This window comes from Trichechus manatus, unplaced genomic scaffold (assembly GCF_000243295.1).
Source record: "Trichechus manatus latirostris isolate Lorelei unplaced genomic scaffold, TriManLat1.0 scaffold00149, whole genome shotgun sequence".
Classification (NCBI taxonomy): domain Eukaryota; kingdom Metazoa; phylum Chordata; class Mammalia; order Sirenia; family Trichechidae; genus Trichechus; species Trichechus manatus.
Genome location: NW_004444085.1, coordinates 3,470,121 through 3,482,935, shown reverse-complemented (window position 1 = coordinate 3,482,935; position 12,815 = coordinate 3,470,121). Strand labels below are relative to the sequence as shown.

The 12,815-nt window shown below is 41.1% G+C and overlaps 1 pseudogene; it reads right to left on the bottom strand.

Moving 5' to 3' along the window:
* Positions 1 to 1,142: 1,142 nt before the first annotated feature.
* The window catches only part of LOC111822276 (isopentenyl-diphosphate delta-isomerase 2-like), a 32,983-nt pseudogene continuing 21,310 nt past the window's right edge, over positions 1,143 to 12,815 (bottom strand).

The following is a 12,815-nucleotide window of genomic DNA, read 5'->3' as shown; positions in this document are numbered from 1 at the left end:
GGATCTTGGCTGAAAGAGAATACCAGAAAGGTGTATACCTGTGTTTTATTGACTGTGCAAAGACATTGGACTACGTGGATCATAACAATAATGGATAGCATTGGGAACAATGGAAATTCCAGAACAATTGTGCTTATGCAGAACCTGTACATAGACCAAGAGGCAGTTGTTCGAACAGAGCAAGGGGATACTGCATGGTTCAAAATCAAGAAAGGTGTACATCAGGGTGGCATCCTTTCACCATACTTAAATTCTACCTGTATGCTGAGCAAATAATCCGAGAAGCTGAGCTATATGAAGAAGAATGTATCATCAGGATTGGTGGAAGACTCATTAACAACCTGCGATATGTAGATGACACAACCTTGCTTGCTGAAAATGAAGAGGACTTGAAGCACTTACTGATGAAGATCAAAGACTACAACCTTAAGTATGGATTACACCTCAACATAAAACAAAAATCCTCACAACTGGACCAATAAGCAACATCATGATAAAGGGAGAAAAGATGGAAGTTGTCAAGAATTTCGTTTTACTTGGATCCACAATCAGTGCCCATGGAAGCAGCAGTCAGGAAATCAAAGAACGTATTGCATTGGAGAAATCTGCTGCAAAAGACCTCTTTAAAGTGTTCAAAAGCAAAGATACCACTTTGAGGTCTAAGGTGCGCCTGACCCAAGCCATGATATTTTAATCGACTCATATGCATGTGAAAGCTGGACAATGAATGCGAATGCTGGTGTAGGTAAGATCAAAGAAGAATTCATGCCTTTGAGTTACAGTGTTGGTGAAGAATATTGAATATACCATTCACTGCCAGAACAAACAAGTCTCTGGGAAGAAATACAGTCACAGTTTTCCTTGAAAGCAAGAATGGCTAGTCTTAATCTCACATATTTTTGACATGTTATCAGGAGATACCAGTCCCTGGAGAAAGACATCACGCTTGGTAGAGTCATGAAAAAGAAGACCCTCAGTAAGACGGATTGGACTCAAACCTAAGAAGGATTGTGAGGATGGCACAGGACCAGGCAGTGTTTCGTTCAGTTGTACATAGGGTCACTATGAGTCAAAACCAACTTGACAGCACCTAAGAACAGCAATCTTGTGGTTTGGAATGGAGACCTTACTTTGAACATTATTTACCCACATATTTTCAGTCTGTGTATTTCATCAGGCTCAACATATGGGGAGACATAATGTAAATGATGCCATCACTTGAACAGAAAATCCTTTACAATGGTTCTAAACACAGGGTGACCATCTCCTCGCCCCTGGCAGCCTTTTCCAAGAGCTCCTCCAGCTCCTCCCTGGTTATATATCTTGGGATCTGGATTCACCGTAAGGTTTTTCCTCACAAACAGAAGATAGCCAATTTCATTTTCTCCCTAGATTCCATCTAATTGAGTCTTCTGGTAAATTTGGGTCATAAAAGTTATATCCATTGTGGAAATATGTGACAGAAATTGATCTAATTCAATTATGGAGAAAGTAAGGATTTTAGAAAATGTCCATTTTTTCCCAAAAAAAGTACCATGTGTTTTGCAAATAACGCACCCATGTAAAATAATGCACCCGCACATGTAACATGCATAGCGCACCTAAGAAAATAATGCCAAAGGGAATTGCACAGTTGGCAAAAAAGTATAATGCACACATTATTTGCATAAAATGTGGTATTCGATACTGTGTTGTTTTTAATAAGTTGATTCTGACTCATTGTGAACCCATGTGTGCAGAGTAGAACTGCTCCATAGGGTTTTCTTGGCTGTTGTCTTAATGGAAGCAGATGTATTACTCTATAACACATGAATCACCCTGAATTGGAATCGACTGGACAGCAACGACAACAGAAGTTGCAATTGCTGGCCTTGACACTTCCATTTTGTTGTGCACACAATGTGAATTACATGGGCACAGAGCATGAAACGTGCTATAACAAATTGATGAACAAAGTTCTGTGGAGCGTTGTCTTAGTTATCTAGTGCTGCTATAACAGAAATACTACAAGTGGATGACTTTAACAAACAAATTTATTCTCTCACTGTCTAGGAGGCTAGACGTCTGATTTCAGGACACCAGCTCCAGGGGAAGACTTTTTCTGTCTGTCAGCTGTGGGAGAAGGTCCTTGTCATCAATCGTCCCCTTGTCTAGGAGCTGCTGAACTCAGGGACCCTGGGTCCAAATGATGAGTTCCACTCCTGGCTCTTCTTGCTTGGGGGTAATGAGGTCCCTCTCCTCTCTGCTTGATTCTTTTATATCTCAAAAGAGATTGACTAAAGATACAACTTAATCCTGTAGATTATGTCCTGCCTTATTAACATAACTGCCTCTAATCCTGTCTTGTTAACATCATAGAAGTTAGGATTTACAACACGTAGGAAAATTACATCAGATCACAAAATGGAGGGCAACCACACAATACTGGGAATCATGACCTAGCCAAGTTGACACACATTTTGGGAGGACACAATTCAATCCATAACATTCCACCCTTTGGACCCCCAAAATTTATGTCCTTGCCACATGTAAAACACATTCATCTCATCCCAAAAGTCTTAAATCAACCCCAAGTCCAAATTCCATCCTAGGGCAAAATTCTTTATCTGTGAAAGCTAGAATACAAGTTACCTGCTTCCAAAGTACAATGGTGAAGCAGGCACAAGGTAGAAATTTCCAAATGGGAGAACTTGGAGTGAAAAAAGGAATAAGGGGCACTAGGCAAGTAAAAAACCCATCAGAACATACTACATTATCTCTTGAGGCTTGAAAATAACCCTCTGGTCTCTGAGATACATCTAGGCACTGGTCCTGCCCTCCAGACTCTGGATATCAGCCATGCTCTTTGGATTTTGGGTGGAGGCCCCTGAGCCCTGAACTTCAGCTCCGCCTTTCAGGCCCACTGGACAGCAGCTCTGCTTCCTCAGCTTTAAAAAACAAAACAAACCCATTGCCATCGAGTCAATTCCAACTCATAGCAACCCTATAGGACAGAGTAGAACTGCCCCATAGGGTTTCCAAGGAGCACCTGGTGGATTCAAACTGCCAACCTTTTGGTTAGCAGCTGAATTCTTAACCACTGTGCCACCAGGGCTTCCCCTTAGCTTTAGGCGGCCCCATTCTCCTAGTCCATCTGAGTGGTGACACCGCCCCGTCAGCCCCGGCAGTCCAGGTTCTTGTTCCTCTTGGACATGGAAGCCCTGCCCCCTCACCTTTGGGTAGTGGATCCAGCCCCATCCTCCTGGCACTCATGAATGGCACCCCACACTCCAGAACCGAAATGGTGAAGACCTGACACTTTGAAACCTAGGAGTTTGTGGCCTCTTGCTTTGAGACTCAGCAGGCTGTGGTTCCATCCTTTGAGACCACAAAGGTTGTGGCCCCACTCTTTGAGACCGAGGCAGCTGTGCTTTTCGTGCTTCTCGTCTCTTCAGCTTCTGCTTCCTGCTTCCTTGACCTCTTGGTCCCTCTGCCTCTTGGACTTCTTGGGCCAGCCTCCCCTCTGCCCTGCTCAGGCAAGTGTTACAGAGCTCCTTAGCTCTACTGATAAGTGCCCAGAGGCACCCCACTCTGCCAGTAAGCTCGGCCGGATGGCACTCAGCTCTCTCACTCTGTGGATCAGCAAGCCTTGCTCCATCAATATGTGCCCAGAGGCACCCCATTCACCCAGGAAGCCTCCTGCTGGAAGGCACTCAGCTCTTTTGCTCCATTAATTGGCTCCCACACCATCTCGTGCTGGTCTCCTGGTTCTGCTACTTCTGTTTCTCTGCTGCTGCTTTGCACCATCTGCTCCATTGAAGGTGTTACAGCTGTCCTCACTTCCTTCTGAGCCCTTACCAGAATTGCCTTTGACTTCCATAATTCCACCAACAATCTCTTCAAGGAAATCTAGGCTTTTACTATTAAGCACCTTAAAACTCTTCCAGCCTCTACCTATTCACAGTTTTAAAACCGCTTCCACATTTTAGGTATCTGTTACAGTGGCACCCCACTCCCAGTACCAAATTCTTTCTTAGTTATCTCGTGCTGCTATAACAGTAATTCCACAAGTGGATGGCTTTAACAGATTTATTCTCTCAGTTCAGGAGACTAGAAGTCCGAATTTAAGGGGAAGACTTTTTCTTTGTCGGCACTGGGGGAAGATCCTTGTCTTCAGTCTTCTTCTGGTCTGGGAGCTTCTCAACCTAGAGACCTTGGGTCCAAAGGAGAAGCTCCACTCCTAGCTGTTCTTGCTTTGTGGTAATGAGGCCGCTGTCTTCTCTGCTTGCTTCTGTCTTTTATATCTTGAAAGAGATTGACTCAAGCTACAACCTAATCCTGTAGTTTGTGTCCTGCCTCTTTAACATAACTGCCTCTAATCCTGTTTCATTAACATCATAGAGGATAGGATCTACAATACATCAGATCACAAAATGAAGGACAATTGCGCAATACTGAGAATCATGGCCTAGCCAAGTTGACACACATTTTGGGGGGACCCAGTTCAATCCATAACAAGCATTTACACATTGATTTCATAGAAGACTCTCTTTAGAATAGTGTATGTTTTCACAGACTATCCTGTGAGTCAGACTTGCTGCTGTTCCACAAGGAAGCTCTGTTTATTTTAGAAGTAAATGCCCTATTAAATCATCATCTACTCCCTAATTTATAACATCTAGATCAAAACATGTTTTAATGTGATAACAACAACTAGATAATTGAAATCCACAAACACTTCTAAAAGCTCATTTCAGCCTCATAGTTATGTCTGTCTTCTAGAATTTCATCAGGATCAAGTGTCCTGATAAAGTTGAACCTTTAGAAAACTAAACTTCTATGAAAAGAATAAGCAGCAAGTGGCCCTTGCACTGTTTTATCAAGACTTGTTATATAAATAAAGGATAAACTACTCTTGGGAAAGTAGGTGGGTACTTGCTTAGCAGGAATCCCCAGCTCAGCCTGCAGCTGTCTCTGAGACACTCTCCCAACGTCAATGGCATCTTGTTCTTCAAGTTCCAATAGCTGTATAATGGATGAGTAAAACAACTGGGAAAAACACCCTGAAAAAAAAAATGCATAAACTACCTAGTTCTAGTGTGAATTCCTTTGTTAAATGGAGTAATTTTCTTCTTAGTTAATTTTCCGAGGCTGAAATAGAATTAATTTTGAAGTGGTTGGCTTCCAACATCTCATTGTTAGTTCATCTTCTCAGTTCCTGGCCACAGAGTATTCACATTAAACTGTCAGTTCCTTAGAACTACAAAGTCTTTAATATCTTTTATTTCATTGTCCCAGACCTGGATTTCTAAAACAAATGAATTCCCAAAAACCCTTGTAAAACTTGTTTGTAAAATGCCTGTAATTTAACTTCCTTCTGTTGTTTGATATGATGGTTTTGCTTTCCAAAAACAAAGCTGTGCAGGGGTTTGCTAACTAGTTAATCTCCAAATGTCCTAAAGGAAAAGCAAGTTTGAAGCCAATAACTTATTTGATAAGCTTCAATGAATAGACTTACCCAGAAAAGTGTATTTTGTGTCTGATCACTCCCGTATCAAGATTTGGTCATTCAGGCAGAGTCAATATGGTGCTATAGACAGAAGCACCATGCCATCCCTCTGCAGCAAAGACCCGGAAAACTAAGTAAAACAGATACAAATGTCAATCCTAGAACCATAAGAATTAAATGAAGGGATAAAGAACTTGATCAAGCACTGAATGGGATAAGAAACTGACAGAGAAGAAGGACAGTTACAGAGTGGAGGTCCCCTACCAGATAATGTGACACACGTTTACCATCTTGGACTAAAGCCACCAAGGAACGCAGAAGGGGAGTACGGGAAGACAATTTCACGGAGCTCCCAACAGGAGACAGAGCACTTGGTAACCGGGGATACATACTTTCCTACCCCCCACCCTTCTTCTGTCTATGCAGCCATGGTCGCTTGGCCAGAAAAACACCAGCTCACAGCCACCCGGGTCCATCCCGGCCCTACCAGCCAGCTCCTTCAGTGCCATTTTTTTTTTGTTGTTGTTTTTTTTACTTTTTTTGTTTCTTTTCTCTCTCTCTCTCCTCCTTTCCTTTTTCCCACCCAGCTAACCTTGTGTGCCATCCCTTTCCTTCTTGACGGACTGTGCCACATCACTCGGCTAGAGTGCCACTGGCACATGGCCTCCCTGAGTCCACGCCACCCTACCAGCAGGCTCCCTCTGTGCCATTTTTCCCCAGTTTCTTCTCTCTTTCTCCCTTTCTTCCTTTCCTTTCTCCTGCCCAGCTAGTCCCATGTGCAGTCCCTTTCCCTTTTTGATGGGTTGTGCCACACTGCTCAGTTAGAAAGCCACCAACACATGGCTTCCTGGGTCCGTGCTGCCCCCACTGGCAGGCTCCCTCTGTACGATTTTTTCCCCCCGTTTCTTCTCCCTTCCTTCTTTTCCTTTCTCCTGACAACCTAGTCTTTTGTGCCACCCCTGCCCCTTCTTGAAGGGCTATGCTGCACCACTCAGCTAGAGAGTCACTGGAACACAGTCTCCCCCTGTCTGTGACACTGTCACTGACTGGCTCCATCAGCACCATTTTGTTTGTTTTGTTCTTTTATGTTGTTTCTTCTCTCTCTCTCTTCCTTCCTTACTTTTCTTCCACCCACCCAGCCCCATGTGCTGCCCCCCCTTCTTGACAGGCTGTGCTGTACCACTCAGCTAGAGATTATCTTAGCCTTCAGCCTAAGATTAGACAGGCCCATAAAACAAAACAAGACTAAATGGGCACACCAGCCCAGGGACAAGAATGAGAAGCCAGGAGGGAATAGGAAACCTGATAATGGGAAACCCTAAGTCAAGAAGGGGAGAGTGTTGACACATCGTAGCATTGGCCACTAATGTCACAAAACAATATGTGTATTAATTGTTTAGTGAGAAATTAGTTTGCTCTCTAAGGCTTCATCTAAAGCACAATTTTTAAAAAAATTTACTGTTTAGAATAGAGAAAGAATGACTACAAAGTGTCATTAAAAAGAAACTCAACTGGAAAAAAATAGACCAAATATATAAACTGTAAATTCATAGAAGGAAACTTTCAAAAGGTTAATCGGAACATGAAATAATACTAGGTATCAAAAAATACAAATTACAATGAAAAGAGGTATCATATTATACCTATCAAATGTGCAAATATTAGTGGGATCTTAGGCTATGAGTCAGAATCAACTCGACAGCAGCAGGTTTGGTTTTTGGTTTTAGGCTTGTTTAGACATTTTTGAAGAGACATGTGGCACAATGTATTGAAATTATTCACTACAACTCCCAGATATATAGAGAAACCTTCATACAGATCCATTAAAGTCAAGAGCAGAACAGTAATTCACATTTTCATTCTGCTCTTCAAGTGTGGTGGTTAAAATACCACCTTCACATAACAACAAAAGGAAAAAGAAAAAAAAAAAAGATTCGGTCATTCATATTAAACAGGACAACACTGAAGCTTTGGTGTAACAGCCCTGAAAGAAGAAGCGTCAATTAGTTAGGTAGAATTTATATTAACGTGAAGATTATGTCAATGGTTTTCCTCTCTGCTCTTTCCCTCATTCAGCCAAAACTTGTAACAATAAAAACAACACTTACAGTCACGCTGAAGGAACATGCTGGGCACTTTGCTAAGCACTTCGTACTCATTTACTCAATTACAGCAAACATTTGAGGTAGGAACTATTATTTTGCTTTAGTTTATAAATAAGAAAACTAAAAAGTAAAGAAATCAATTTAATTCAGTCCAAGTAACACAGACTTAGGCCTCTGGGTGGCACAAACCATTTTCGCTCCACTACTAACCTAGGGTGGCTTTGAGTTGGAACTGACTCTACGGCAATGGGTTTTTTTTTTTTTTTTTTTGGTTTACTAACCTAAAGATTGGTGGTTAGAACCAACCCAGCATCACCATGGAACAAATACCTGGAGCTCTGCTTCCATAAAGATTACAGCCAAGAAAACTGTACGGAGCACAGTTCTACTCTGTAACGCATGAAGTTGCCATGAGTCAGAATTGACTCAACTGTAACGGGTTAATTTTTTGTTGTTGTTGTTGTTGTTTAACATAGATGTAGAATTAATATAGAATTTGTACAATTTGGACTATAAAACCTGTGTCCTTCACCACCACAGCATGCTGTTATTGCTGTGCAATCTAGGTTGAGCAAATGGAAAACCTAACTGAACAAAAGAGAATTTTCAGGCTGTCCAGCTTATTACAACAGTTGAAGCAAAAAAAGGGCTCGCAATAAAATGATTGAACATTTCCTGAATTTTCTTCAAAGCATGACAAAAGAAGAAGCATCACATGTATGAACTGTCTCATTCTCATTTTTGAAATACTTCCACACTGTCTCGGCCATCTAGTGCTGCTCCAACAGAAATTCCACAGGTGGATGGCCCTCAACAAAAAGAAATTTACTCTTTCACAGTCCACTAGGCTACAAGTCCAAACTGAAGGCATCAGCCCCAGAGGAAGGCTCTCTCTCTCTCTGTCGGCTCCAGAAGAATGTCCCTGTGATGCATCAGTCTTCGCCTGATCTGGGAGCATCCCAGCGCAGGAACCTCAGGTCCGAAGGAAGTGCTTCACCCCGGCGCTGCCCCCTGGTGATATGAGATTCCCATGTGTCTCTGCTCACTTCTCTGTTTTATCTCTCAAAAGAGATTGGCTTAAGACACTATCCAATCTTGTATACCTCATCAGTATAACTGCTGCTCATCCATCTTATTAGATTATAGTGATTGAATTTACAACACATAAGGAAATCACATCACATTACGAAATGGTACACAATTATACAATACTTGGAATCATGACCCAGCCAATTTGACAGATATTTTGGGGAGACACAATTCAATCCATGATACACAGATTCTGGACAAAAGTTGATGAGGTAGAGCTCTGAAACACAGACACGAACATCTCTTCACTGTACCCTTTTCAATATTTTGATTCTGGTGGCAATTCCTCTTTAGTTCAGCTCTGATGACCTTGTCATTTTCATCAGTGACAATGTACATCTCTTCCAGTCACTGTGTCTGATTATCAAGGTGACATACTGCAAATATTGGTTGTTTTAGGAATGGGTATTGTCACCAATTTTTCTTGTAAATGAACAGAAAAAGAGAGAACATAGCCAAGACACTCAACTGTAAACAGAGTAAATCATACAAAATGGAAGTGTGATGATGTGGAGTAGGATGATGTTTGACACAATAGCCACGACAATGGACTCAAACACATCAAAGTCATGAAGTTGGCACAGGACTGGACAATGTTTTCTTCTGTATGGAAAAGATCGCTATGAGTTGGAGCCAACTCGATGGCAATTAGCAACAACAATAACAACCACAGGATAATGTTTATAATTTGGCATTTAGCCATGTTGGAAACTCAAAGCATGTCAACATTTCTGATTTTTATTGTTCCACAAGGTTTTGGAAATCTCAGACTCTGGGAAGAGTGATCTGCAGAAAGGAAACATGAAGACATAACTCACTTGTGTGGATTCAACAATCCTGGTCACAGTCTGGGCTTTCTTTTATTTGTTTTAAGCTTGCTTTGTTCCAAAAAGGTAATATGTGGGAATTAGAGAAATCAAAGTTTCCAAAAGTACTCAGCACAAATCAACTCCTTCTAGAGGCATTTATTGCAAGGAAACTGGGAGATGAGAGGACATAAGCTGGAGATAATTACTGTAAGGAAGCAGTGATTTAAAAAGTGCACAGAACGTCATCCACAAAATGGGGGTCATGAGGCAAACAGAAACATGCACTAAATTTCCTGAAGGTCAAGGCTTACTATGCACCAGATGTTGTCTCTGAAGCCTAGGAAATAAACACACAGTCCAAGACTGTGTACCTTTTCTATACGGTGGCTGTGTGTGGGGGTCTGGGTACCAGCATGCTTGTGTCTGTGCTCTCTCAGAGTAAAGATTTTTTGAAGTATTGACTGGGTAAGAAAACAGTACGTTCTGTTTCTTAATGACGAAGAACAGTGGTGAAAGTTACATTTGCTTTATGGATTCGCATAAAATAGTGGATTACACATGTTATGGATTGAATTGTGTCCCCAAAATTATGTGTTGTAAATCCTAATCCCTACACCTGTGGTTTTAATCTCATTTAGGAATGGATTTTCTTTGTTATGTTAAGAGGCCATTATCAGTGTAGGGTGTATTTTAAGCCAATTACATTTGAGATATAAAAATAGCAGATTAGGCATACAGAAGCAAGCAGAGATGGGGGAAGATAGATGCCACACCACATGAAGATCATCAAAGAACAAGGCCCTTCCCCAGAGCCGACAGAGAAAGTCTTCCCCCAGAGCCAGTGCTCTGACTTCTAGCCTCCTAAAATGTGAGAATATAAATTCCTGTTTCTTAAAGCCACCTGTCTTAGGCTGGGTTCTTTAGAGGAGCAAAACCAGTGAGGCATATATATATAAATATATACACAGAGATTTATTTCAAGGAAATGGCTCATGCAGTTGTGGAGGTTGGCAAGTTCCAAAATCTGTGGGTCAGGCTGGAGGCTTTTCCTGACTCACATGGTTTCAGGGGCTGACGAGCCTAAAATCAGCAGGTCAGACAGAATGCTGCTGGCTCACAGGATTGCAGGAGCTGGTGAATCCCAAAATCTGCAGGTCAGATGGCAGGCTGCTGGCTCATGTCCCAAGAACAGGAGGTCAGATGACGATCAGCTGGATGCAGGATTGAGAAAGAGAGAGCTTTGCCAAAACATCCACATATGTTGGATGCAGGCCATACCCCCAAGGAAACTGTCCTTTCAATTGATTGGCTGCTCAACATCAGACCACAAAATGGAGGATGATTACATAATATCTGCCAAACCACTGAGAATCATGGCTTAGCCAAGTTAACATGTAAACTTAACCATCACACCACCCATTTGTGATATTTCTGTTATAGCAACACTAGATAACTAAGACATATTTAATATCGAATTATAGCTGAGCATGTATCAACTCTCCTGAGGCTGTTTACAGCAGCACAGAACTGCCAAGCAAGAAGAGAGAATTTTAGATTCCATTAAAAAAAAAAAAGTTGTTCAAAAGATGTACAGCTTTAAAATGATACAGAAAGAATGAATATAAAGGAACAAAAAAGTTAAGGAAAAAGATATGCCTCTAACAACAACTACAACAAAAAGCAGGTGTGGTAATATTAATATCAGTCCAAATAGAATAGAAATAAAAGTATGAACTTGAGAGAATATAATAAAGTTCTGTTAAAATGAAATCCAATGTAAATTTTAGAAGAGATGATATAGCAGTATTAATCCTTTAGTTATGTATGTCTACATAGGAGAAACAGAGAAGTCCACAGTGGTTGCCTGCTTTATCATCTCTCAAACAACAGATCAAGTACAAAAAAGATACAGATAATTTTAACACACAATGAACAATTTTATATATATATAGAACAAAACCTTTGGAACTTTTCAAAAAATTTCAGTGAATTCTGAAAATAGTCACCATATGGGCCAGTCACACTCTACCCATAGATTCATAAGAAATAAAAGATTGTTGCTTTTTAAGCCAAAAGTTTTGGGGTGGTTTGTTATGCAGAAATAGATAACTGAAAGACATTCAAATTTGTAACTAGTTTATCTAAGTGTATTGATTCTAATCTTGATCATGTATTTATTACTTTCCTTTTAGAAAATATCCTCTTTCTGGATATTAAAAACCAAAATTTACTTGTGAATCTCTCTCTCAAATGCACCTGTTTTGTGGCCTGATTCTCTGATCTGAAGTGTGAATGATTTGTTGAACAACTGGGACTCCTAGTGAGTAACCTGGAATAAGCTTGAAGGCTTTCCCCACACTGCCATTCAGATGCGTTCTGTGTGGCTCTTATTTCCTTTGCTTCTCAACATTCTATTGTATATGGGTCAGCTTCTTTTCTTTTACTCTAGAAAGTCTTCTGGTCTCTTTTATTCACAAGATAGCTTATTTTATTAATAAACATGTCCAGGTCAAAATAATGATCAAGACTCCAATATTTAATCAGTGTTAACTCCTTCTCCTTTAGCTTGGGACTGCCCTGGAAGCCTGTAGTGGTGGTGGTGAGGGAAACATTTTCACCTTATTTTATATATCCTACTCTCACTCCATAGTTCACTTGCTGAGGTTTTTGCCCTCAGGTTGGAGTTGGGGAGGGAGGAGAGAAAAGTTTCTGGAAAGGCCCTACTTGTCGCGCTGATATGGTCTGGCATTTATTCCCTCTGGCTGAGGAAGAGATTATAGCTGCCTCTTTCACTGCAGGATGTTTTGGAGAAAGTTTAAGGTCACTGGTGGTAAAATTTGGCTGTACTTTCTGTGACAACACTGAAGGCTTTCCTCTAGCTGGTCATATATCTTTTCCTCAGTTCCTGGGATATGATAGCCCACTCCCACTTGAGGTCACTCCCCTCCAAGAAGTCTTATGGAGCAGGTTTTGAAATGGATTCAGTCCAACACTCTATTCACATTCCAAACTCTCCAAGAAGTAAGTTTACACCCTGCTCCATTATGTCTGAGGTGAAGGGAAAACCCTCTCACTCCTCCCTCGTGAGTGAGGCTGGACACAGAGCATGTTGACTACTCTTTCAAAGAGACCCTCTTCCTCATCTCCAACCTCCTGGTTGAATTTTAGCTTTTAATCTAATAACCTGGGTATGGCAAATAGGTTAAACTCTGCAAAACCAGTATTTTGACCCTATTTTGTAAGTCTGAGTGGCCTAGTTTCTTACTGTGGACTGTGACAGAGTTAGCCTCTGTTGTCTTAGGGCCTAGCCAAAATTGAAGCAAA